This window comes from Pinus tabuliformis, chromosome 4_1 (assembly GCF_031772625.1).
Source record: "Pinus tabuliformis cultivar Carrire ecotype Pingquan chromosome 4_1, CPIR1, whole genome shotgun sequence".
Lineage (NCBI taxonomy): Eukaryota > Viridiplantae > Streptophyta > Pinopsida > Pinales > Pinaceae > Pinus > Pinus tabuliformis.
Window position 1 is genome coordinate 321,951,713 of NC_142303.1, and position 27,550 is coordinate 321,979,262.

Sequence of the window (27,550 nt, forward strand, 5' to 3'; positions counted from 1 at the left end):
CTTTCTTCATAAAATAAGGTAAAAAGACATGAATAGAGTCAAACCTATTCATTTTAAAAAATATTACTTAAATTTACAAAGTGTAACAACTTATTCATTAATATACTCTTTATTTTTTATTCTTAAATTAATATATTTATGCACGTACATTAGACCCCTTTCCCTACCAAAGTGGATGAACAAGAACTCAAAAGGCTCTACTCCCCAACCCAAGTGTGAGGAAGTCTTAGAAACAAAAAGCAGAAACTTGTAAACCTTGGCGGGAACCATTCCCACTCTCTCAAATTCCGCGAGAAAGTGAGAAGAAAATTGCAATACGAAGTAAAAATTCTCAATCCATGGTGAGAAGGCTAGAAAAAATGGTGAGAAGGTGGAAGAATTAAAAGAAATCAATAAAAAGGGTGGGGGAAACATTTCACCCTTTTAGTCAAATCCACTCCTCCCTGCCTGACTCGGAGACAACAAAAGCGACCAAAGCATGGTTATATTTGTTCTTCAAATTTTAAAACCCTCGCTGGTTCAAGGGTTTCCAATTTGTGCTCCGGCTTTCCATACAGATCTCAGGATCTATCCTCTGCAACTGAGCTGAGTCGAGCAATGGGAAACACGGTAGGAGTTCATAAAATGACCTGGCTTCCTCTGAGGAAGAATGACCATAGAATGAAGAATTGATCCCAGACGAAAAAGAGGATGACCAGGAAGAGCTCAAATTCATAACTTGGCCGATGGTAGACTACCACGAAGACGATGAAGACAATGAGCCAGTGAATGCATCCAACGCAGACGATGATCAAGATGCTTCTGCCAGAGGTAATTTTGTCAAACTCTATTTCTTTTGCACTCCCTTTATTTGTCTTTGGCCCACCGTGCAAGTTTGAGTGTTCCATTCTGTATGGTCTAGGGCCCTGAGAATTGTCAGGTTCCTATTCTCTATCTCACATTAGAAAATGATCCACATTGAGCTACCCCTGATCACTCTGATGCAACAGATCTATTATCCCCAACATTTATAAATCTTTTACATATCCCCAATTTAACCACGACACCAGTGTTCAAAATTGAACACATCAAAGCCCTTCAAAATCTTCTAGCACATCAGAGAAGTAGTCAGCAAAATTTACTAGTCAAGAAAAAAAAAAAATTGATTTTTACATGTTTAAAAAAAAAATTGAATAATATTATTAAATGTCATAGGAAGGGTTGTCAATGCATCCAACATTTCTTAAAATTTTGATTTTATCTATTACCATTACCAATTTACCTGACCTTAGGTTACAACTACAAACTTACAACTTGCAGACTGTTGTACAGTTTCGTTGTTCTCTCACTGGAGTTTGACTTGTCACCATGTTACACTTATAGACTCTGTGTAGGGTATGACACTAGCCCAGTGACCAGGTTGTTTCAACATTAACCTACCTGAATTTGGACTCTAGGTTGAGGTTGTTTTTAGAGTCCAGGTTGTTGCAACATTAAAGAAGCTTAATGATAGGGAGCCAAAAGTTGTTGCATTGCAATTTTCTAGTTCCGACTCCAACACAACAATCATAATGGCAGGATCAACAATGACTGATATTTTTCCCTGTCAATGCCAAGGAGAAGAACTACAGTCCATAAAAGAGCCATGTTTGCAGCTAAAGAGCCATTCCTCTGTTGCATCAACATATTCTTCAATCGAACACAGAAAAACAAAAAATAGGTATGTTGCAACCTCGACCTCAATCTCAACCTTAGTTGCCAATGGTCTAGTAATGAATGCCTCAATGTAATATGATTTCTATGTTGGATAAAAAGAGCATCTTATTATGCTATTTGTATTTATTACGATAACTTTTCTAACAGGAAACGTATAATCTAAACCATATACTTATCATACTCCTCTTCACATACCTTGATTGCTTAATACTGAGACCTATGGAAGTCTTAACATAAATCATGCCGCTTGCAGGGTCATCAATTTTCATTTCAATGACTATAAACCAGATGTGAGTCTCCTTGGCCTTCAATCCCTTTTTCTTCTTCATCTTTCCCTTCTAAATGTATGTGCTCACCTATGGAGCATATGATGTCAAACTTCTAGTTGTCTTGTAAAGATACTCATATTTCTTCTATCGTTTTACCCACATGAACCTTCAACCCTCTCTCCCTCACAAACCTGCACTCTTCTATTCCCTCCACAGGGAGTAATCCTCTCGTAACTTGGAAGGTCTGATTCATGGAGTAGTTGCAACACCTTTTGCTTGCACGTCTTAGTGCCATGATATACTTCGGCACCAACTTTTGCATCAGCCTCCATTACTTGGGCAGACGTGATGGTTTTCTCAGTTTTCTCAAACCCAAATGTTGGTTGGTTGTTTAAAAGAGTGCACCTTCGATTATGAGTCTCAGATGGGTATGGTGGGAGTATTAATGAGTCCAAAATAGCTATCCTTGATGCCATACTGATCATTCTTCCATCCAAATACCAATCTATTGGGCTTTGAGGTCCTTGATGTCATAACGGATGAGATGGGTTTGCAAAAAAGGTATTAGGAGCACGGAAGGAAAACATAACAACACATCAATAGAAATGAGCTAGGCTCGTGTGTGGCCATTTAAATCTATAGGGACTACAATTACAAACATACAACGAAAACCTACTGTTGGCGATTCAACATCGTAGCGCTCAGTTTATTGAAACACAAATTGTAAAAACCCAATAAGAGACAACTAGTACTGGATACCCAATTTTCCACAACAGATATCTCAGAAAGGAAAAACTAAAAACACTCAGCTCCAAAACAATTTGAAATTTGTTTTGAAACTTCCAATGTCTCTACCACGAATTATGAGAAAAAGGGGAAAATTGAGCACAAGAAATGAGTGATCCTTATGAGAAGACACAAAACATCTGCCATTTATAGGAAAGAAGCCTAATATACCCAAGGAGAAAAATTCAAATAGGCTAGTCCATTTTGGGGTTTCCTTTCATTAGGTGGACTATAGATAATAGATAGGAGTAATTGACATTAGTAAGTTACAATCATAACGAACACTAATTTTCACACTTGAGTGATGAAGTACTACCAAAAGAGTTGCATCTTTCTCCTCCTATCTTGGTCACCCTACTTCTTGTGACTTGTGAGCCACCCATGACATCTCATTGGGCCAAAGGGAAGCCTAGATACTTGTGTGATTCAATTATCCTAACATAGTAGTCCATTCACATACTATGATACTATTAAAAATTCATTGTGGTCCGTGCATAACCCCTCCCAAATTATTGATATCCCTGATGCCTTTGAAGCTTTAAAAATGAAAGATTGAACATGTCCATAAAATAAACAATGGAAAAAAAAAACAAACAGTAAGTTACACGTGAGTCTAGCTAATTTTTATTGATGGGTCATTCTGTTTCTCTTCCATGCTCATGATACCTTTTCTGCAAACCCATCTCATCCATTATGTAATCAATGACCTCAAAGCCCAATAGATTGGTATTTGTATGGAAGAATGATCATTATGGCATCCAAGACCTTCTTCTTCCATTGAAAAGTCCATAAAACAAACAATGCCAGCAGATCCACATGCCAAAAGCAAAATATTGGGAAAAAAATGGTTTGAGGTCTTGAAGACTTGATGTAATGCAGGATCCATGCAAAAATCATAAATAATTATTCATCATATACATCGGGAAAAATATGGAATGCCTCGTACTGGCTATCACCATTGAAGGCCTAGGTCCTGGCAACATTAAGACTATGAGTTGCAGCTTGATGAAAAGTAGAGCTAACCATATTTCTCTGTGTTAAATCTGTTTCCAAACTAATTTCCTCTACCTACAACTTGCTGAAGAATGCTAAGAAAGAGCAGACCTCATTTTAAAATGAGGAAATTTTAAAAGGCTCTTCGAGAAATGAGGAAATAAAAAAAAAAAAAAAAATGAATTCTAGGCAGGGAAAGTTCAGTCATGTTTATAGTATATAATGCAATGTATTGGTGGAAATATAATGAAGACTAGTATTTTTGAAAGAGTTCTTTATAATTTTTTTATCTAAAATTATATAAAATGACAAGTTTTATTCTTGAGTAATATTTCTTTTAATTTATTTTAAAATTTTATATATATAGGTCATGCCTTGAATTCTTTGAACATATATTAGAAAAACTAACAGCGTCCTCTAGCATGTCATTGTGGATTGCATCGGTCATCTCCATGCATCCTTGATTGTGCTGACAATGAATCATCAATTGCATGACACTATTCAACATAAATTCTTTCATTGGCATTTCTTGGCAGTCCGAGGTCCACAAAAATGAGCACTGTTTAGTATCATATATGTAACAAAATTCATAATAGAACATGTTTTAAAAAGTTTACGTAGCCATATCATAGCTTGATCACAGGGTCAAGCTTTTCGATTTATGGGCTATGACTCATCTAGAGTTGAACTAGATTTTGTTGTTAGCCAATTTGATGAGTTCAGGAGTACCTCCTCGGCTTTTTCTTTCGTAATATTGGGGTTTCTGGAAAGTCAAGAAATCACCAAAATCACTTACCCTTAGCGAGGTTAAAGGGTGCTTGCAAAGGGGAACACAACCTAAAATTGATTGGAGAAGATGAGAGTACATGCTCTCATATAATAGTAGGTATATAAGAATGTATGGCTGAGCAATCCTTACGCTAGACTTATACCACCATATGCTGAAATGAATGTAGATGTATACCACTAAACGCATTACCAAACTTGCAGAAACTAGTAAGAATCATATTATGAGTAACATTGTTAGAAATGAAACCAATTTTTAGGAATTTTCCTGACAACATAACAACCTGATCAAGCAAATCCTTACAGAGAAAATTCAGAATTTCAGAATTGTATTATAAGTGACTATGTCAGGAATATTTCCTATTGCAGTAAGGCTATCCAACAACTTAAAATCTTGATGAATCATCTTAGTGACACGAAGACCATTAATCCATGTACTATATGTAAAATTATCAAGAGTGCACCCATTTGAGGAGATTGTGTTCATAATTTCGACAACCTTGCTCATGTTGGTTGTCTTACATTATTCATGAATTCAAGTGTTGTAGGTAGCGACATCAGGAACCAAATCATTTCTATGCATGAGGAAATAGAGCCTATTTGCCATATGTACTCTTTTTTGCTTACAAATACCATTAATGATCATGTTCTTAGTGAAAATATCTAGGACAAGTCCTTCTTTACAATACCCACCAATCAACGAATTGCAGGTGAAATTGTTAGGGAAAATGTGCTTATTGTTTTCATTTCAATGAAGTGTGCATGGGCCTTCTGCATGTTTCTTTTCTTGCAATGCTCATTGATGAAATTAGGGTAGACATAGACATCAAGAAAATGTATTTTTTCTTCCATTTCAGCCCATAGCTTGAAAGATGGTCATATATCTCCTTTCTTAAAATTCCCATCAATTAGTTCAGGAGGCATGTATGTATTCAATTTCTTGGAAATACTTGTCATTAATATATTCCAAATATGAGTTAAAGGAGTAAGACCTTAATTCCTCAATGTTTCAAGAATCTTGGTAGCTTCTACATGTTTTCTTGCTTACAAAGATCATATATTAATGTAGTATAAATAATTATGTATGGATTGTAAAAAAAAAATTATCACTAATTTATCAATGAATTGAACTACCTTGTCGAAAATGCTTCATTTACAATATGAAACAATATATTTTATTTTTTTTATTATTGAAAATAAAATGTGTGATATTCGTCATTATATCATCTATAACATAACAAAAATGTAACAATTCTTTCCTCAGCCACGACGCAATGTCCAAAATGGCAATAATGTGGCAATTTCTTCCAGCAACTACCACACCATCTCTAGAGTGCTGCAAAGTCTCTAAAATGGCAGTAATGTGGTGTTTTTTTCCAACAATCTCCACACCATCTCCAATGTGGAAGTAGAATTCTTGTAATAAACAATAATTTTCAAAAAGCTAAGATTGAAACTTTTAATTTTTGGCATTAATGTATCCTTTCCACTTTATATAAAGTGTGTGGATATGTTAATAAAGGAATTAAGGGAAGGAAAATGACAAAATTGACACTGTCAACATCCATGAATGATAAAGTCCTTGATACATTCATGATTGATGATTGATGGAAACGACCATTACATCATTGATGGGGCTGTGTCATACATTGTGATAAAGTTAGAGTAATTCAAGTTGTGAAGAGCATGAGTTGTAAGGTTCCCTTGTGTTGTATTAACCCACTCAAAATATGAAATCATTCTCTCACCTCATGTATGAAATGTCCTATCAGGACCCTTGAAAATTGAATCTAGAGAAGGGCTACAACAAGATAATTAATAATCCCCAATTTTCTTATTGCATAAACACTATTTTCATCCAAGCACAAGTGCAAATTTGCATCTGCAAGCCAACTGGGAAGAGTGTCCACTACAGTTAGGGCTGGGAAGAGTGTCCACTACAGTTAGGGAAAAAATGTGATGATTTCCATCCATAAACTGTCCAAGGAATGAGGTTACCTCAAGGTCATATGTATGAATATTGGAAGCCCCAATGCCCATAACTGGTTGATATAACATATATTGGAGGCTCCCTCCATACAAAACAGGAAAAGGCCACATAGTACCCTCAACATACCGATCTATGATAGCAAATATTTCCCTAAAATCTCCATTGTCAATGCCATTGGTTAAGTTGTTGCCATTTACGTAATCATATGGGAATTTTGACCACCAATATTCATCATATGTATAGGATGACACATAAATTTCAACAACAACCCTATATACATTTGATGGTACTTGAAATTTCTGTGACTAAATATCAAATGTGCTCTACAACGGAAATCAATGCCCCCCATTGGTAGCTGAGGGTTTTGAAATTGGGAGGATCAGACCTGTTGGTCCATAATATTTGGGATTTTGGGTAATACGGCTTTCAAAAAAATGGAAAGAGATGTTGACATGGAAAACACCCTCATGAATCTTAAGTGAATTATCCAACATTACAACCAAATTTTGGGACTTATTTAGTAATGTAGAATACCTGGTTACATCCTTGCTAACCTCCCATATAATAGAAGAAGTTTCAAACTAAACTGTTCTTGTTCTGAAAATGAAATGTAAAGATAATATATTGTTGTCAATTGAAATGTTTTTTATTTAAGCTTTTCATTATGGAAGGGAAACCTAAATATATGCTCTTCTAATTGAAATTAATACCTGATATTCAAATTTTATCACTGCACGACACTGTTTAAAGTCCTCTCCAGCCCTTCTCCAAGCCCTTGAGTTTGGCCGCTTTCATAGGAGAAAACCCACTTATTATCTCTGATTAATTCCATAATAACAGGAAGATCAATAGAATAATGACTCTTCCTATTAGATAATTCTCAGGGCCTATTCATTCTCTGAAACTGTATCTTTCTGCATTTCCAGACATGCTCTGGTTCAACCGGTGGAGAATTCAAAGAATTTGCAGTAATAATCCAGCTGTTAGGTTTGTGTTTACAACTGCAGGGATTGTATATGCAAACATGAATGTCTTCCACATACTCACATTCACTCTTTTCTAGATAGGTAATTTTAATTCCAATGGCCGTGCATGATTAGTACTAAATATGTATCTCTTCCACAACAGATATATTAGTACTCAATATATACCTCTCTCGTTGTATATAATACTAGTTGGCTCGGTCGTGAGCAAGCAGAGGAGGGTGAGGCCCATCAGTGTCACAGTAATCAAAGCCGAACCAGACATTGCTGGGCAGAAACGTTATGAATTAAAACATATCAGAAGTAGGGGCAAGGAGGCCATTTTGGTGTTTGGAGAGGACTTTAGCCCACCCGGGTCTCCAGTCATTAGCCCCAACACGCTTGAGGTAGAGATAGTAGATGCCTCTCTGCATGCATGGCCCTTCAACCTCAAACTTATTGATTGAACATCTGTCAAAGGGCTTGTACTGAACGTGAGTCCCACCTTGTTTCTGGTGCCCTGATCTGCGATTGAACACAGGCTGGGGATGCTTCAGATGGGCTGCCACCACGTGGTTTCCCAGTGAATCACCAAACCTCACACCCACTTGGTCGGTTGTTTCTGCTGATGGAGCGCAAGTCGTTTCGATCTCGATTGCATAGGAGCAATTTCCCTGTAAATATCATGGAAATGTGAACAATAAACAAACTCATTATTATTATTATTATTTTTTTTTTAAAGATCCATTTTAAATATTGATCTAATATATTTTTATTTAAGATCTCTTTTAAATAAGGATCTAATATGAGTGGAGAGAATTTAAGTATCTTTATACATTATATTAGATTGTAGAATAAGTTTTTGGGTTCAACAAATATAAACAATATTACCCAGACTTATTCTAATTTGGATAGTTCTATAAATATTCTGGTATTCCAGTTATATAAATCATATAATCAAATTTTTTTATTTAAATTTCTGGCATAAAATTCATGCACATATTCTTATACATTTTTATATAATACACACTGCATTATAAGCAAGACAATATAATACAATAAAAAAAATATTACTGAGATAAATTATAGCAAGTGGGTTCAAAATCCCTAAATAAATTATAGTAAGTGGATTCAAAATCCTACTGAATTCGAAAATATAACTGAAAAATTATAGCAAGTGAATTCGAATGATATATAATATAAAATGAACAATACACAAACACTATGAAAAAATATACAAACCCATATATAGAGAATGAACAATACACATTGGATAGCTCCATTGAAATATGAAACATGAACATTTTGATCATATAAATCAAGCCTTCTTATTTAAATTGTTTGAGTAAAATTCATGCACATACTAGTATACATTTTCATAAAATATACAATATTCTAACTGCAAGACAATACAGTACAATAAATGCCAAACAATATAGTACAATAAACAACAAAAATATTAGTGATTTGAGATAAACTACTATACATGGATTCAAAATCCTACTGAATTCGGATGGTATGTATGAACAATACACAAACGCATTCGAACTTTTATATTGTTAGTAATATGTAGTTTCTTTTGGCTCTACAGTTTTCTTCAAATATATTAAGTTTTCCCTAAATCCCTCATTGGTTGAGCTGCTATGTCAAGATCTAGGGGCTGATAAAAAGGTCAGAAGCTGGTGAAATTCTACTACCACTAGGTCATCTCAAGTCGGGCATCCCAAAATCCAGCGGATAGCAGTGGGGTCAACCTATAAGTCTCGCAATTGATATGGGTTATATTGAATTATCAGAATAGCATAGTAATGTGTAGTAGTACTTGACTAGTGCAAATGACAATACTAAACACAAAGTTGTACTGGAAAAATAACTGCAGTAACATTTATTCCAGTGCAAGGTAATTGAAGTTTTTGAGGCAATTTTTTGCTAATTGGTTAACTTTAGACAAATATGCTAGCATTATGTCTATAAACAAGAAAATCTATAGGTTCCTTTTTCCACTATTGATATATAATGTAAAGTCATAGTTAATTTCATACCTTATATTTCCTTACTATTTTCTATTTCAAATTTGATTGAAAATTCATTTAGACCTTCTGTTAGGGCCTAAATCTACCTCAGGCTAAGAAAGGCAGGATCTAGGGTAACATCAAACCACGCTTAACTTGGTAGCTAGTCCTACCAGGTTGGGAGAGGGCTCTCTCCTTGTCAATCTCAAAAAATATGGCCAATGAAGCTTGAGATGACTAATGTAATGACTGATTTTAGGCTAGGTATGTGTACAGAGGTGTTTGATTGAATTTAACATGGGTTTGCTGGCTCAATTGTGAAAGGTAGATTTGGGTTCGGGGAATGGGCACAGTTTTGCAAAGATCTCTATGGGGCGAGGTAGGAAAATGGTTTAGCACTTCAAATCGAGTGAGATTGAGAGCTTTTAGACTGGTCAGGAGTTGGAGAGGGCAAGAAATTCTCATGGATCCTCTTCAAATAGCTGAAAATGTAAATAACTAAACAAACCCTAGGTAGAGCACTACAATTTCAATGGATTCTACCTTTTATCCTTGTTTGATTTAGTTAAGATGAGAAAAAAGAGATGATGACATACATAAAACACATGTAAACTTGCAATTACAGAAGGAAACACAATACCAAATCAAGATGCCACAAGAATCCCATAAAGTGCTGCAAACCCTAGTCAGTTCCTTAGCCAAGCTGCTGAAAAGAGTGTACAACAATGCTCAAAGCATTCACAAGAGTCCAACCATGCTAATGACTGAAAAATTACAAGATATAGGAAACCAAAAACTCATCCTAGCCTCTAGGGGTCGAGCTCATAAGATTAGGAGCTATCCCAACAAAATTTAGACTGAGAACTAAAAAGTAGGCAGTGGAATAGCTTGCCTCTAAAAACTAGGAAACTGATTCATTCAGTTGCAAACTACCTTTTGATGGATGAATCTACCTCTATGAGTGAAAATTTAGCATAATTACATCAAAATCCATCATGTCACATTAAATTACATCATGAGTTTGACAATTAGAAGGGAAAAGGTCAAACTGTGAAAAAACTAGGCGAAAAATAGAGTTTTTTGGCTAAAATGAGCAAAATTCCTCCAATGCGCCGCACCGATTTCCCTATGCATAGCACCTTTTTGCAGTTGATTCTAGAGGCCTTCCCATTGTCCACATTTTCTCCAAGTGGGCTTCTTGGAAAGGTCTACCTGTCTACTTTCTAGAACAAGTGGAATTTTTGAATTTGGCCTCCATTTGCCCCTCCAAAACTGAGTTCTCCCAACACTACTTCCTGTGTGTCCAAAAAGGGGCAGAAAGGTCATTTTTGAGGTGTTTTTTACCTTTTTGGAAGCCCAAAACCTGTCAAAATTTCTTGGCCATTTGTGAGTATGCATATTTTTTCATGACAAATCCAAATATGTTGAGCTTCCCTCAAGGGGAGGTCTCCATCAAAAGCGAGGGCCAGGTGGCACGACGCATTGGGCAGAAAAGTCTGTTTTTTAAGGCAAAAATTCCAAAATTACAAAAAATGTCCCAAATTTTTTGAAATTTGGGCTGAGTGTCCTCCATTAAGTGCTATGTTGGGCCAAGGAAGCCTCAGCTAAGATCTGAAGTCTATCTTGCTCTTTTCGCCTCCTTGATGCCTTCTTCAACTTGGCCTTCAAGTTCCTGATTCTTGCCTTGCACACTTTGTTTCTCGCCAAGTAGTGGTATGCCATGTTCCTCAACATATTTTTCTCATTTTTGGCCTTCTCCAACATCCTCTCCAAGTGCAAGTTTGTCCTTTCAAGCCAAGATTCACGATCAGCTTGGATTTCTTGTTCAAGTGTTGTCAACTTGGTTTTCCTCTTCTTGGCAGCTTGCCATTTTGCCTTCATGTTTTGGAGCTCCATGATGATTTGCTGATCTTCTAGTTGTTTGTTCCTCTACTCCAAATAGTTAATTATCCACTTGGCTCTTTCCAGATTGAGAGACAAATGATGAATGTCATCTTGCTGCTCCTGAATGACTTCTTTGAGCTTTGAGCTTTGTGAGCCCAAATCGGTGTCATCATTTTGAATAAGAATAAAATATGTCTCCTGCCCTCCTGAAGGCCCCTCATCTTGTAATGGCCACTTGCCCTTGTCCTGTACCTAATTTGCTGATGGAGGAAGTGAGACCCCTTCCACCCCGGGTGGAGATAATACTCGCTTTGCTGTTGCAAACAACCTTCTAGTGCCCTTTTGGTAGGTGACAAACACTGGCACACTAGCGGTTTGTGTCTCATGAAGCTCCTGCTGATGTGAAGGTCCACCTATCTCATGAAAAGCTACTGGAGGTACTTGAGGAGCAGTGAAGACCTCATGTGAAATGAAATCCTCCCATGAGATGTTTTGTAAACCAAGCTGATGCATGACCACAATCTTGATTAGTGCAAAATGATATATGTTGTTATACTGCTGCTGAGGAGTCTTCTTGTGCACTAAGGTGGTCATCTTCTCAATGTTCCAGCAAATAAAGTAGGGGAGGTTCATCATTCTCACCCTAGTGAAGTGCATCAACAATCTGATATGGTAAGAATACAGGCGAGAAAACCGACCCTTACAGCTGAAATACTTAATTATGAGTTTCATCAAGGGAGCATATGAGTCTTTCAGATACCGGAAGGGAAAAACTCTACTGATATGTCTCAAATAACCAGCCTTGATGTAAGGCTCATAATGTTCTCTATCAATCTGCTGCCTCTTATTCCACTGCTCACCGACATTAGGAATGCTAGTTGCTAGAGAAATAGACTTCGGTGTCAAGGTGAATGTCACACCTGCTAGAGTGACTTGGCCATTTCGAATATGGAGCACAAAAAACCTGGCCAACTCATGACAGTACTGGACTCTCTCTACCATCTCACAGAATTGATAACAAGACTGGTGTTGAAAACATGTGATAGCAAGAGGATAGGCCTACAGCTCGGCAAGTGAAGTAGGCTCCTCTTGTATATGTTTGCCACCCTTGTGAGGTCTTCTTGGTGCATGCATTTTTGTAGGAGAATCACTGTGTGTCTCCTCATCTCAGTCATAGTAAGGATTAGATTCGATGTTTGCCAATGTGTGAGTTTTTCTTGATGAGTATGAAGAGATTTATGGTGTTTTTAGTTTTCTGCTACCAAGGATGAGAATATATGAGGGACTATGGAGGGAGAGGGTATGAGGGGTTTGAAATGTTTTTGACAAGTTTTTTGGGAAATAAGGGGTTTAGGGAATAGTATGTAGGCTTAGGGACAACAATTAGGGTTTAGGAATTTGTAACTAGGGTTTGGGATAGTGGAAGTAAGGGATATGGGTTTAGTGAATTTAGGAATATGGGAATCAACAAATGAGTGGATGAAATTAGAAAATAAATGAAGGAATCAAAGAGTGAGGGAGTGAGAGATAGCTAGGAGTGGAATTGGCAGCAAAACATGCAATTTGCAAACCCTATGCATCTGCTTTTGGCAAGAAATGTAAAGAGGTAGGGCTTTGATTTTTTCTCATTAAATCACCACAAGCACCAAGAGAAATTCATTCATTGGTCATGGAGGGATATTAACTTACTTGGACAATGAAGAATTTAGCAATTTGAGAGTCTTTGGAGGAAGATTTGAATGTATTTCAGGCTTTCTAGCCCAATGCACCGCGCCACTTCAATGCGTAGCGCCAGTCATAAAATTACATTGCAGAATGTTGCCCAATGCATCGCGCCATCTCAATGCCTAGTGCCTTTTTGCAGACAAGTTTTGGAGGCCTTACCAATGTCCAAATTGGATGTAGGATAGCTCGTTGAAAATATTATTGAGTCCACCTTCCAACCCAACTTTAATTTTTTGATTTGGAGTTCATTTGCCTTATCAAAAGTCAAATATCCCAAGAATGGTCAAAATGAAGCCGCCTCAAGGCAGAGTGCTGTTGCAGTCAACTTTTGAAGGTCTTCCTCAACTCCAAATTGAGCTCATGATAGCTCATTGGAAAGCTCTTTGTGTCTAGTTAGCATTTGATTCATTAAGCAAGTCATTTGGCCAACCAAGCTAGGATAAAGTTTGATTTTCCCAAGGTCACTTTAGAGGTGCATCAATTCTCCTGAGGCAACTGTATTTTTGAAATTTCTCTAAAACCATGACACCAATGTAAAAAGTGAAGGATTTTTTTCTTACTTGGCCTATTTTGGACAAAAACCTCTCTCAATTTTCCCAAATTCATCTTTTCTTGGTCAGAAACATCATTGGAGTAAAACCTATCCCGATGTGTGGAATAGGGGATTCGTCGAAATGAAGTGAAATGAAGGGGATAAGGGGCTTCTAAATTCCTGAGAAAATTTTTGGATGTAGGGAGGGATGTTAGGAAGTAGGAAAAGTGGAATTTCAAATATTTAGTGAGGGGAAGTGGTCCAAAAGGGCAAAACACAGGCCTAGCCTAGAAAATTGTCAAATTGTAGCAAGAAACTAGGGTTTGTGTGAAAATGAGAAATTTGAGGGATATCAGTGATAGGAATTATTTAATAAGGTAAATTAAGGATAGGGGAAGGTGTATGAACATTAGGATATAAGTTTTTCTGATGATTTGACCATCCAAGAGAAATTTCCTTCAAAACCCTAGGAGAGGGAAATGAACCTTACCTAGGCAGAACTGAAGCATGAACAAGGTGTAAAATGACCCATTGGAACCTGACATGATGATGACAACCCTCTGAATGATGATACACTCAACTGAATGGTGACATGGACCGACATTTAGACAACTTTGAAAGGAGTAAAAGCAAACCCTATACCTAATATCTAATGACCAAATTTTACTTGAAGACTCATTGAAATGACGAAATTTGACCTTGACACCTTAAAATCACTTTGTAAGAGCATGTTTGATCACTGGAGGAAGGCTGCAAAGACTGACACTAACACCTTCCTTCTAATCTATAGCTAACTATTTATTAAGGTTAAAAATAATTCACAAACTTGATGATCTATTGAATTTTCAACTTGGACACTTATGGGCCATGGCTTTATGTAGTTGACATCAAGTGTTCACTATTAAGGTTAGTCAGGTTTTGAAATGGAGTCATTCTCCCAAGTTATATTTTCAATAATGGGTGATGAGTGATTATAAAATGTATTTGTGATCAACCAGTAAGAAGCCAATCATGTTTTACCATAAGTCAATCAAGCTTTAGGGCTAACTATAAGATGTTTTGGTTTTGATTAAGTACCAATAAGTCAACTAGGCTTTGGGGGTATGGATCAAAGTGACAATTGTAGTCAATTTCCAGGTCAGTTTTCTTGAAAGTAAAACACGATTGGTACGATTTGGAGCAAGTTGTCTTTGAAAATTTGCTTGAGTAAGTTGATTTTTGACCCATGGGCCATTACAATTGGGCATTGAGATGTGGCTATGTGGGTGATTCAAGGTTGGTGTTGGTTATAGCTTTCAATTTCTATTCGTACAATTTTATAGCCATTGAATTTTATAACTTTCTCAAATAAGTATACCATATGTCCTTTTTAGCTATGGTTGGTTATTTTCTCTTGTGAATTATTCCTTCGTGATTTTTGTTCTTATTTATTAAGCTATTTTGTAATGCAAAACAAGAAATTACTGCCAAAAAGTTGTTCTAAAAGGCTTGGTTGACTCACTATTTATTGAGAAGGTTGTGATTTGGTCGAGTCATTGGTGATATTTTCCAGAACTAGTTTTGACAGGGCTCAAACCTTTTTGTAAAATGTTTTTTAGGATAATTTTTGCTCAGCTTTTGATTTTTCTAGTGAGAATTATCTCAATGTGCCAATAGAGGGGAAACATGGTGTCTAATCGATGATAGAGATACTTTTTTGGATTAGGAAATGAATTAAAAACAAATCAAGTTCTATTCATTTTTCAAGGTTCTCCGAGATTTTGCTAACTTTTCTAATTGTTTATGGTTTCTTCCCATGTCAATGTTTCAAGACCCTAATGGAGTTATCCTTGAATATGAGTTCTACAATATTGTTGTTAATATATTCCTATTGATATCCTGGGAAAAGGTAGATGTTTACAAGATATAACGTTGTTGGAAAAACGTTTGTAGTGGCATTGCTTCAAGCCCATTTATTACCATGTTGTTTAGTATTATAGGATTCTTAAGCCAACTAGAAATTATAAAAAACTGCTTGAAAATTCTACAATTTAGTTTATATATCAAGCATTTTTTAAAAATATTTGTGAGGTTTATGGGCTTTTTGGTGCTTATTATTTCAGTAATTAGATTTATCATATTGTATTGTGCTATCTTTCTACTTGTACAATGTGTGAATTACATTAAAGAATAATCTCCCTTATAATGAACAAGGATTTTTTCGGGCTCCATTTTAGAGATTAATAGAATTTATATGCTCTTGATTTTGTAGGTCAAGCATGTTGTTGTTTCACTACTAGAGAGGTTTGGTGAGCCTGCGTGTGCTTTAAGATACTCTAGATTTTGCATTATGAATGTCAAATTAGACATGCCACTATAAGCTAAGATGTGCCAAGTGCTAAGGCATGTTAAGATGTATTGTGCTATATTTCTACTTGTACTATCTTTCTACTTGTACAATCCATGAATTGCATTAAAGAATAACCTCCCTTACAATGAACAAGGATTTTTTGGGGCTCAATTTTAGACATTAATACAATTTATATGCTCTTGATTTTGTAGGTCAAACATGCTGTTGTTTCACTACCAGAGAGGTTTGGTGAGCCTGAGTGTGCTTTAAGATACTCTAAATTTTGCATTATGAATGTCAAATTAGAATAGTTATTTGGACATGCCACTACAAGCTAAGATGTGCCAAGTGCTAAGGCATGCCAAGATGTACAAGGGTTCCAAGTCCCTGCCTCCTCTTCTTCCATATGCTATCCACTTATGACATTTCCTTTGCAATATTTGGTGCATTTGCTAGTTATAGGTCATTTATAGGTTATAAATGTCTTCAGAGTTTCACTTCTAATTGAGTATTCAACTGAACATATTGATTCTCTTATACAACTATTTTTTCCTCCACCCAATTTTCATAACTTCAATAACCATTGGGTAGGGACCTGCAACTTCGATGCGTCTTTGCTTGTTTAGTAAAATATTGTCTAGACTTTAGTTTATTGAAAGTTGTAGAATTTACAATTTATTAAGTTTCAAGGTCTAATTTTTAAAGGTATAATTACTTAAAGGGTGTTAGCTCAATGGAAGAGCACCTACTTTACAAGTAGGAGGTTGGTGGTTTGATTCCATCATTCCCTGACATCCATATGGAGTGACAACAATCCAGATGGCTATTGGTGGCCACCTGGCAAGTCCACCTAGACCCCCACCATTGTTTCTCTCAACATTTTCAGTTTCCTTAATTGTAGCACAACTTACTATTTTTAGCAATTTTTCGGGTCTTGAACTTCCGGAGCCATTTTGAGGCCCTAAATGACTTTTTTTGGGAAATCTGGGGGCAACTTGGGTCCATGGACCAATTAAGGAAACAATGGTGGGGGTCCAGGTGGACTTGGCAAGTGGCCACCAATATCCACCTGGATCATTCCTTCCCCCTTAGGAAGCAGTGGTCCCCATTGCATTGAGTTCCTCCATGAGATGAGGAAACTTTTGCTGAACTTGGTCCCTGGTGAGCCACCTGCCCTGGTGAAGGAGTTGGCTTGCTTTGACAACTCTATACAGTTGGATATTCTGTTGGCGAGTGTTCTTGATCTATGTGTCCATGATCTAATCAGTTGTAGCTTGTTCCATGCAATCTGGATTTAATTATGTGGGTGTGAGTTGTTCTACAATGTCAGATGTGTATAGCAATGGTGGAAAGTATGGCCAAAGGCGGTCCACATAGAACACTCGGTGCAGGCCAAGGAATGGTGGAATGCTGAGCTCAAATGCATTGTCTCCCACAACCTTAGTAATGGTGTAAGGACCATAGCGGATTGGTCTTAGTTTCCGATAGGCTCCAGTAAGGCGTTCCTTTTGCAAATGCAACTAGACTTTGTCGCCCACCTAAAACTTGTGTGGCACACGATGTTGATCATGTTGCTGCTTGTACCTGGCATTTTATTTCTCCAGAATGTCATGGACCTGTTGGTGAATATGTTGAATGTGCTCAATGAAGCTGGTTGCCTTGTCTGTTTCAAACTAGACATGAGCCGAATCTATGTGAGTAGCTACAAGTGGCATGGCCACATCAATGGGGCATAGTGGCTGGAATCCCAAGCCCACCTAAAAAGGTCTGTGGCCAGTCGAGCTGTGAAGAGCTCGGTTGTAGCTGTGTTGAACATAGGGGAGGCTCTCGTCTCATGTGCGTGGATGCTTTGAGTTGTACATGCGCAGAATGTGTACAATCATCCTATTGACAACATCTGTCTGGCCATAAGTTTGAGGATGGAAGGCTGTGGACTTGTGAGTTTGGTGTCCAGCATTGACCAAATACTGGACCAAAATGTACTGAGGAACCGACTATCCCGATCTAAGATGATAGACTGTGGGATCCCAAAGTGCACCCACACTTGTTCAAAGAAGAGTTTAGCAGTGGCCTCTACTGTGATATTCTTCTTGCAGGCCGCCATAATGGCCATCTTCGAGAACTTGTCGACGACCACAAAAACACAATCATTTCCATGCTTAGTGGAAGTAAGGCATGACATGTAATCCATCGAGATGGATTCCCAAGATCGATTAGGGGTAGGCAGCAAGGTATAGAGGCCTTGCTTCTTGATGGTCAGTTTGGTAATGGCACAGGCAGTACATGATCTGATGTACTTTCCGACATCCTGTCGAAGATTTGGCCAATAGAAATACTTTTGCAGTACTGCCACCATTTTCTCGACTCCGAAATGCCCAGCAGATCGACTGTAGTGTGCTTCCCAAATCATCTTGGCACGCTCGCTTGAAGGAACACAAAGGTGACCCAGGTAGCATAACAGGGAATCCTGGAGGTGAAAATATGGAACATGTCGACCCTCCAAGAGTGTCTAGTATGTGTGGCTGAATTCTGGGTCACTTTCACAGAGAAGTGGCCAATCAGAAGTCTCGTGCCCACAAGAGTTGAGTACGGTGGTTAACGCCATGATTGGTGGTCCACTGAGGCAATCTGCAACATTATTGGTGCTGCCCTTCTTATACTTGATATTCAAATGGAACTGTTGTAGGTATGTAGACCACTTCTAATGGCGATCATGCTGCAATTTCCCTTGGGTCTGTATGAACTGCAGGGGTCGGTGGTCTGTGTGGATGACCGTTTCCTTCCCCAAAATGTAATGCTTCCATTGTCGGCAGGCCTGCACAATGGAATACATCTCTTTATCATAAGTGGGATACTTCCAGACTGTGTCTAAAAGTGTTTCACTGTGATATGCCACTGGATGCCTGTGTTGAGTAAGGACTATCCCAATAACATAGTCAGAGGCATCTGTCTCGACCTCAAATGGTTGTTGTAAATTTGGTAACGTGAGCACTAGTGCCGTGTAGAGGCGGTCTTTGAACTCTATGAATGCCTTCTTTTGAGATTCAGACCAAAAGAATTTTTCTTTCGCTCCTCCCTTGGTGACTTGACTCAAGGGCCAAGTGATATGAGAAAACCCCAACACGAACCTGCAGTAGACGTTGGCAAGACCTAGAAAGCTGTGAAGCTCTGTTAGAGTGGTTGGAGATGGCCAATCCCGAATGACTTGGATCTTGGTTGGATCCACATGCACCCCCTGTTCATCAATAATGTATCCCAGATATTGAACCTCGGTCATGCCAAAAGTGCATTTCTCCAAATTGGCACATAGCTTATGTTGCCACAGTGTTTAGAGAACCTGCTGGATGTGGTGGAGGTGCTCTTCCCAACTCTGGCTGAAGATCAGAATGTCATCCAAGTATACCACTACAAATGAGTTGGTGTATGGCTGCAAGAGGTCATCCATTAGCCTTATGAAGGTTGCAGGAGCATTCGTCAATCTGAAAGGCATAACCAACCATTCAAAAAGGCCCTCCTTGGCTTTGAAGGCAGTCTTCCACACATCAGACGGTTCGATTGGTACCTGGTGATATCTTGACTTCAGATTGATCTTGCTGAAATATTTTGCCCCCTTTATTTGGTCCAGGAGGTCATCAATCCATGGGATTGGGTACCTATTACAGACAGTGATCTTGTTGAGCACCCGATAGTCAATACAAAGTCTCCAAGTCCCATCCTTCTTCTGTACCAACACGATCAGGCTCCCACAAGGTGATGAACTTGGACGGATGTGACCTTTCTGTAGCAGCTCCTGAATCTGCCTCTTGATTTCATCGTTCTCTAGAATGGAGCACCGATAAATTGGTCCATTGGGTAGCGGCACACCTGGGGTCAGATCAATGGAGTGCTTGACCTGACAGTGCAGTGGAACCCTTGCGGGGGAGGTGAAGATGTCCTCGTACTTCTCCATGACCTTGTCCATCTGAGATCCAGGTGGTTATTGGTGGCCACCTACCAAGTCCACCTAGACCCCCACCATTGTTTCTCTCAGCATTTTCAGTTTCCTTAATTGTAGCACAACTTACTATTTTTAGCAGTTTTTCGGGTCCTGAACTTTCGGAGCCATTTTGAGGCCCTAAAAGAGGTTTTTTAGGAAATACGGGGCCAAAATGGGTCCATGGACCAATGTTTCCCTTCCCAAAGTGGTAGTGCTTGGATAGATCTTTCTAACGAGCTATTGTACGCGTCAAAAAGAGATCGTATGCCAAAGTTATGACCCCGAGAAGTTGATGTAGCAATTTACCCAAACGGGGTCCACAATTTGGCGTTTCATCTTCTAAGGTTAGGTTTTGGAATGTTAAGGGTTTTCCATTGTTTCTCAACAATAAATAGGCCTTTGAGCCTCATTGTAACACAGTTTAGAGGCATGTAGCTGCCACACATCTCTTCTCAGAGATAAGCTACCATCGCCCTAGCTGGTTTATTTCCATTACTGTTTGTAAGCATATTTCAATATTTTACATTAATGAAATGAAGTATTATTTCCATTGCATATATGTGTTTATGGTTATCTTTGTAATTTTTTGCATTCCTATTTAAGTCCGGATCAGTGGTATCCGAGCAGTCTACTTTTTCTCTGTTTTTCTTTACATGTCCCCAACGAGGTCGAGATATAAGGTGTTAGGGCTTGAACTAGTCGAACCTTTGCAAGACCAGCCTCGCAAATCCCGACAGCCTCCCATGGTGGATGAGAAGAAAGCCAAGGGGGTAGGAGATCCTATCAAAATCTTTCTCGAAGAAGCCCTCGAGTGACAACGGAATGCGATGATGGACAACTTTCCCCAGAGCCTTCAGCGGCTACCCAGAAGCGACGCATCGGCTTCCAGCAGCTACTCTGGAAACGCCACACCCTTTAAGGTACAAGTTAATTTTGAAATCCCCATATTTGAGGGTCAGATAGACGCAAACGTCATAGACAAATGGTTAAATCTTTTCGAGTTGGGAAACGATTGTTTTCGCTCTTCTCAAAGCAGCCCCCCATGTCAAGGACTGGTGGGAAACCTACTGCGAGTAGAACGATGAAAATACCGGCTACTATTTTCAGCCACACCCACCTGCAATTCATTCCGAGATTCCATCAAGGAGAAGTACTACCCTGTCAGAAGCTATGAGGATGAATAAATAAGGTGGACCACACTACGACAAGGAAGGGACCAAGACGTGCCGGAGTTTACCAATCTTTTCCATACTCTTCGCACAAAGTTGGGTATCAAGGATTCAGAACAGCATTTGATACTCAAATACTGCGGCTGCACACAAGTACATCTAGGAAGAAATAGAATTCCTGAACATCTCCTCGCTGGGCACAGCATACCGATATGTCGTCGAGGTCGAGAAGAAGTTTAAACAAAAGAAGCGAGACTTTGGATCTGTGAATTTGAAGCAAGGGAAAGGTGCCCCTAAACCACAAGACAAAGGACAAAGCCAAGGTGGGGTAGCCCAAGATAACCCGCCAAAGTTGCAAGCAAAGAACACTGCCGTGAAGCTAAAAAAGGACACGGGAAAATGGTGTGAGTTCCATAAGAGCTCCACTCACAACACAAGTGAGTGTTGGGCCAAGCAGTCACTGGTGGCTAAGCTAAAGGTTTTAAAATGAGATGCATGTTCTGACTTTGAGTCAGAACCCGACAAGGGGAATGACAAAGGGAAGCAGATCATTGATGCGGATCCGAACGCCACTGTTACTACCGCCAAGATCTAGAAAAATGAACCCGAATATCCAGAGGAGGAGGAGCATCTCTTCCACTCCTAGATGTGGGTAAATGGATCCTTGCTACAGTTCATCATTGATAGAAAGAGCCAAAAGAACCTCATTTCGGCAAAGGTCATGAAGTGGTTGGGCTTACCGACCACAACACATCGACAACCGTACACCATCGGGTAGCTTCACCAAGGACGAGATCTTTGCGTGAGCCAGCAGTGTCGCCTTCCATACAACATCAAGCCCTTCATGGATGAGGTATTGTGTGACATTTCTCCCCTTGAAGTTTGTGATGTATTATTAGGACAACCATACTTGTGGATGTGACATGCTGTGTATGAATCAAGGCCCCATGCTGTTATTATTACATTGGGAAATAAGTTGTACAGGATACCAGAGGTAGCACCGCCTACCGCCATCTCTTTGATTACTGCAAAACAATGCAATACGCTCATTTCCAAAACCAGGAAATTTGTTTTCCTGATGATATGCCCTTAAGGAAAGAAGAAGACGGTGATCACGACCTCTAGACAGGGCCCCTCCACATGACAACTATAGATGTACAAGGTCGTGGAGGAGTACGAGGACATCTTCACCTCCCCCGTAGGGGTTCCATTGCACTGTCAGGTCAAGCACTCCATCGATCTAACCCCAGGTGCGCCACTACCTAATGGACCAATTTATCGACGCTTCATTCTGGAGAACGACGAAACCAAGAGGCAAATTCAGGAGCTACTGCAGAAAGGTCACATCCGTCTGAGTTCATCACCTTGTGGGAGCTCGATTGTGTTGGTACAGAAGAAGGATGGGACTTGGAGACTCTGTATTGACTAGCGGGTGCTGAAAAAGATCACTGTCCATAATAGGTACCCAATCCCATGGATTGATGACCTCTTGGACCAAATAAAGGGGGCAAAATATTTCAACAAGATCGATCTGAAGTCAGGATATCACTAGGTACCAATCGAACCCTCTGATGTGTGGAAGACTACCTTCAAAGCCAAGGTGGGCCTTTTCGAATGGTTGGTTATGCCTTTTGGATTGATGAATGCTTTTGCAACCTTCATGAGGCTAATGGATGACATCTTGCGGCCATTCACCAACTCAATTGTAGTGGTATACTTGGATGACATTTTGATCTTCACCCAGAGTTGGGAAGAGCACCTCCACCACATCTGACAGGTTCTCCAAACACTGCGACAACACAAGCTATCTGCCAATTTGGAGAAATGCACTTTTGGCATGACCTAGGTTCAGTATCTGGGATACATTATTGATGAACAAGGGGTGCATGTTCATCAAGCCAAGATCCAAGTCATTCAGGATTAGCCATCTCTAACCACTCTAACAGAGCTCTGTAGCTTTCTAGGTCTTGCCAACTTCTACCGTAGGTTTGTGTTGGGGTTTTCTCATATCACTTGGACCTTGAGTCAAGTCACCAAGGGAGGAGCGAAAGTAAAATTCTTTTGGTCTGAATCTCAACAGAAGGCATTCATAGAGTTGAAAGACCGCCTCTGCACGACACCAGTTCTTGCGTTACCAAATTTACAACAACCATTTGAGGTCGAGATAGATGCCTCTGACTATGCTATTGTGGCAGTCCTTACTCAACACGGGCATCTAGTGGTATATCACAGTGAAACACTTTCAGACACGGTCCGAAAGTATCCCACTTATGATAGAGAGATGTATTCCATTGTGCAGGCTTGCCGAAAATGGAAGCATTACATTTTGGGGAAGGAAACAGTCATCCACACAGACCACCGACCCCTGCAGTTCATACAGACCCAAGGGAAATTGCAGAATGATCGCCATTAGAAGTGGTCTACATACCTACAACAGTTCCATTTGAATATCAAGCATAAGAAGGGTAGCACCAATAATGTTGCAGATTACCTCAGTTAACCACCAATCATGGCGTTAACCACCGTACTTAACTCTTGTGGGCATGAGACTTCTGATTGGCCACTTCTCTATAAAAGTGACCCATAATTTGGCCACACATACCAAACACTCTTGGAGGTTCAACATGTTCTAGATTTTCACCTCCAGGATGCCCTGTTATGCCACCTGGGTCACCTTTGTGTTCCTTCAAGCGAGCATGCCAAGATGATTTGGGAAGCACACTACAGTCGGGCTACTGGGCATTTCGGGGTCGAGGAAACGGTGGCAGTACTGTAAAAGTATTTCTATTGGCCGAATCTTCGATAGGATATCGGGAAGTACATCAGATCATGTACTGCCTGTGCCATTGCCAAACTAACCATCAAGAAGAAAGGCCTCTATACCTCGCTGCCTACCCCTAGTCGACCTTGGGAATCCATCTCGATGGATTACATGTCAGGCCTTCCTTCCACTAAGCATGGAAATGACTATGTTTTTGTGGTCGTCGACAGGTTCTCAAAGATGGCCATTATGGTGCCCTGCAAGAAGAATATCATAGCAGAGGCCACTGCTAAACTCTTCTTTGAACGAGTGTGGGTGCACTTTGGGATCCCACAGTCTATCATCTCAGATCGGGATAGTTGGTTCCTCAGTACATTTTGGTCCAGACTCTGGTCAATGCTAGACACCAAACTCACTAAGTCCACAACCTTCCATCCTCAAACTGATGGCCAGACAGAGGTTGTCAATAGGATGATTGTACACATTCTGCGCATGTACAACTCAAAGAATCCACACACACGGGACGAGAGCCTCCCCTATGATCAGCATAGCTACAACTGAGCTCTTCACAGCTCGACTGGCCACAACCCTTTTTAGGTGGTCTTGGGATTCTAGCCACTATGCCCCATTGATGTGGCCATGCCACTTGCAGCTACTCACACAGTTTCGGCTCATGCCCAGTCCGAAACAGACAAGGAAAATAACTTCATTGAGCACATTCAACATATTTTCCAGTAGGTCCATGACATTCTGGAGAAATCAAATGCCAAGTACAAGCAGCGATAGGATCAACATTGGGTGCCACAAAAGTTTCAGGTGGACAACAAAGTCTGGTTTCATTTGAAAAAGGAACGCCTTACTGGAGCTTATCAAAAACTAAGACCAATCCACTATGGTCCTTACACCATTACTAAGGCTATGGGAGATAATGCATTTGAGCTCAGCATTCCTCCATTCCTTGGCCTGCACCCAGTGTTCAATATGGACTGCCTTTGGCCATACGTTCCACCATTACTAGACACATCTGACATTGCAGAACAACTCACACACACATAATTAAATCCAAATTGCATGGAACAAGCTGCAACTGATCAGATCATGGACACACAGATCAAGAACACTCTCCAACAGAATATCCAACTGTATAGAGTTGTCAATGTAGGCCAACTCCTTCACTAGGGCAAGTGGCTTACCAGGGACCAAGTTCAGCAAAAGTTTCCTCATCTCATGGAGGAACTCAACGCAATGGGGATCATTACTTCCTAAGGGGGGAGGAATGATCTAGGTAGATATTGGTGGCCACTTGCCAAGTCCACCTGGACCCCCACCATTGTTTCTCTTAGCATTTTCAGTTTCCTTAATTGTAGCACAACTTACTAATTTTAGCAGTTTTTCAGGTCCTGATCTTTCGGATCCGTTTTGAGGCCCTAAACAACATTTTTTAGGAAATATAGGGGCAACACGGGTCCATGAACAGATGTTGCCCTTCCCAAAGTGGTAGTGCTCGGATAGATCTTTCTAACCAGCTATTGTATGCGTCAAATAGAGATCGTATGCCAAAGTTACGACCCCGGGAAGTTGATGTACCAATTTACCCAAACGAGGCCACAATTTGGTGTTTCATCTTCTAGGGTCAGGTTTTGGAATGTTAAGGGTTTTCCATTGTTTTTCAACAATAAATTGGCCTTTGAGCCTCATTGTAACACAGTTCAGAGGCATGTAGCCACCACACATCTCTTCTCAGAGATAAGCTACCATCGCCCTAGCTGGTTTATTTCCATTACTGTTTGTATTCATATTTCAGTGTTTTACATTAATGAAATGAAGTATTATTTCCACTACATATATGTGTTTATGGTTATCTCTGTAATTTGTTGTGTTCCTGTTTAAGTCAAGATCATTAATTTATTGAAAGTTGTAGAATTTACAATTTATGAAGTTTCAAGGTCTAATTTTTAAAAGTATAATTACTTAAAGGGTGCTAGCTCAATGGAAGAGCACCCGCTTTACAAGCAGGAGGTTGGTGATTTGATTTCATCATTCCTTGACATCGATATGGAATGATGATGATCAATTTTTGGTGACGGAGGCTCTTTTTACCTTCACTAATGAACTTTGGTGACATTTCTCGACCCTCACCAAAAATATGAAATGGTGACGGTCAACGAATGCCACCATATAGACGCATCAATAGTGATGACCCTCAAAGGTCTGTAACCATAAATCGTTGTTGTTGATATGAAATGGTGATTGTCATTGTCCATCATTATAGTAATTATTTGTGACGAACCTTGAATGTCACCACAACACCTATACTTTTGGCAATGTAGCTTTTGGTGACGATCAACGAACGTCACCATATATATGCACCAATAGTGACAGCCATTAAATATCCATCACAACAAATCATTGTTGTTCATATGAATTGATGACAGTCACTATCCGTCATTATAATCAATATTCGTGACAGACCTTGAATGTCACCATAACAAATATACTTTTAGTGATGCCAGCTTTAGTGACGTTTAGTTTTTGGTGACCGAGGCTATGGTCTGTCACCATTGCTCATATCCAATGGTGACAGTCACTATCCATCATTATAAATCATTATTGGTGACGAACTTTGAATATCACTACAATACCTATACTTTTGGCAACACCACCTTTGGTGACGTTCAGTTTTTGGTGACAGAGGCTATGGTCCATCACCATTGCTCATATGAAATGGTGACGGTCACTATCCATCATTATAAATCATTATTGGTGACAGAATTTGTATGTCACTACAACAGCTATACTTTTGGCGATGCCACGTCTGGTGACGTTCAATTTTTGGTGACGAATGCTCTTTTGACTGTGACCAGTGAGCTTATGGTGACATTTTTCACCCCTCACCAATGTCCTTTTTTCTTGTAGTGGAGGCATCCCACGAAACCATATGGGTATCCTAATTAGGAAAAGGGTCAGTCACCACAATGGAAGAAGTTGATGATTTAAGGAACGGATTCACTTCAACATGGTGCGGAAAATCATGTGTAAAGTGATCCTCATTACAAATCAAGCATGGGTATCGAGGCTGTCATTTCTCATCAGAAGACAAATTTGTTTGTTTATCCTGTGGTGAGGAATCTTTCTTTTTCATACTGTCAACTTTATTATTGCTTGCAGGTTGTTGTTGATATTTTCCTTCATTAGATGAGATGACATTTATCTCGGAAGGAGAAACCATAGGAGGATGAGATGGAGGGTTTTGTGTAGGAGTGGCAAGAGAAATACCAGATGGTTTACCCACCAACTATAAACTAGAAGAACCTATAATTCCATTGGTAGCATGAGATTCTTTACTAGGTGGAGGAGGAACAATATTAGAAGGTACGAGAGCATTTGGTATCTTATCATAGAGCATGACTGATTTGGTATAAACCAGATCTAAATACTGAGCACGAGCAATAAATTTATCTTTGGTCATGACTCCATCTTTGGCCACACCTTCTATTATGGGAGCTAATAAAGACATGAAAAAGCATTCTTCTAACAACTGATTGGGAACATAAGTCTTGAACAACTGGCGATGACATCTCCACTCATGAATGTGATCTGAAATGTGAGTAGATTTTATTGTTTGAAGTTAGTCAATAGTTCCATTCCAGTTTCGTATCTGATAGGTAACTGGAAATGTGT

The 27,550-nt window shown here is 39.3% G+C and overlaps 1 pseudogene; it reads right to left on the minus strand.

Moving 5' to 3' along the window:
- Nucleotides 1–7,558: 7,558 nt before the first annotated feature.
- LOC149175590 (embryo-specific protein ATS3B-like) lies at nucleotides 7,559–8,516 on the minus strand (annotated as a pseudogene).
- Between the last annotated feature and the right edge of the window lie 19,034 nt (nucleotides 8,517–27,550).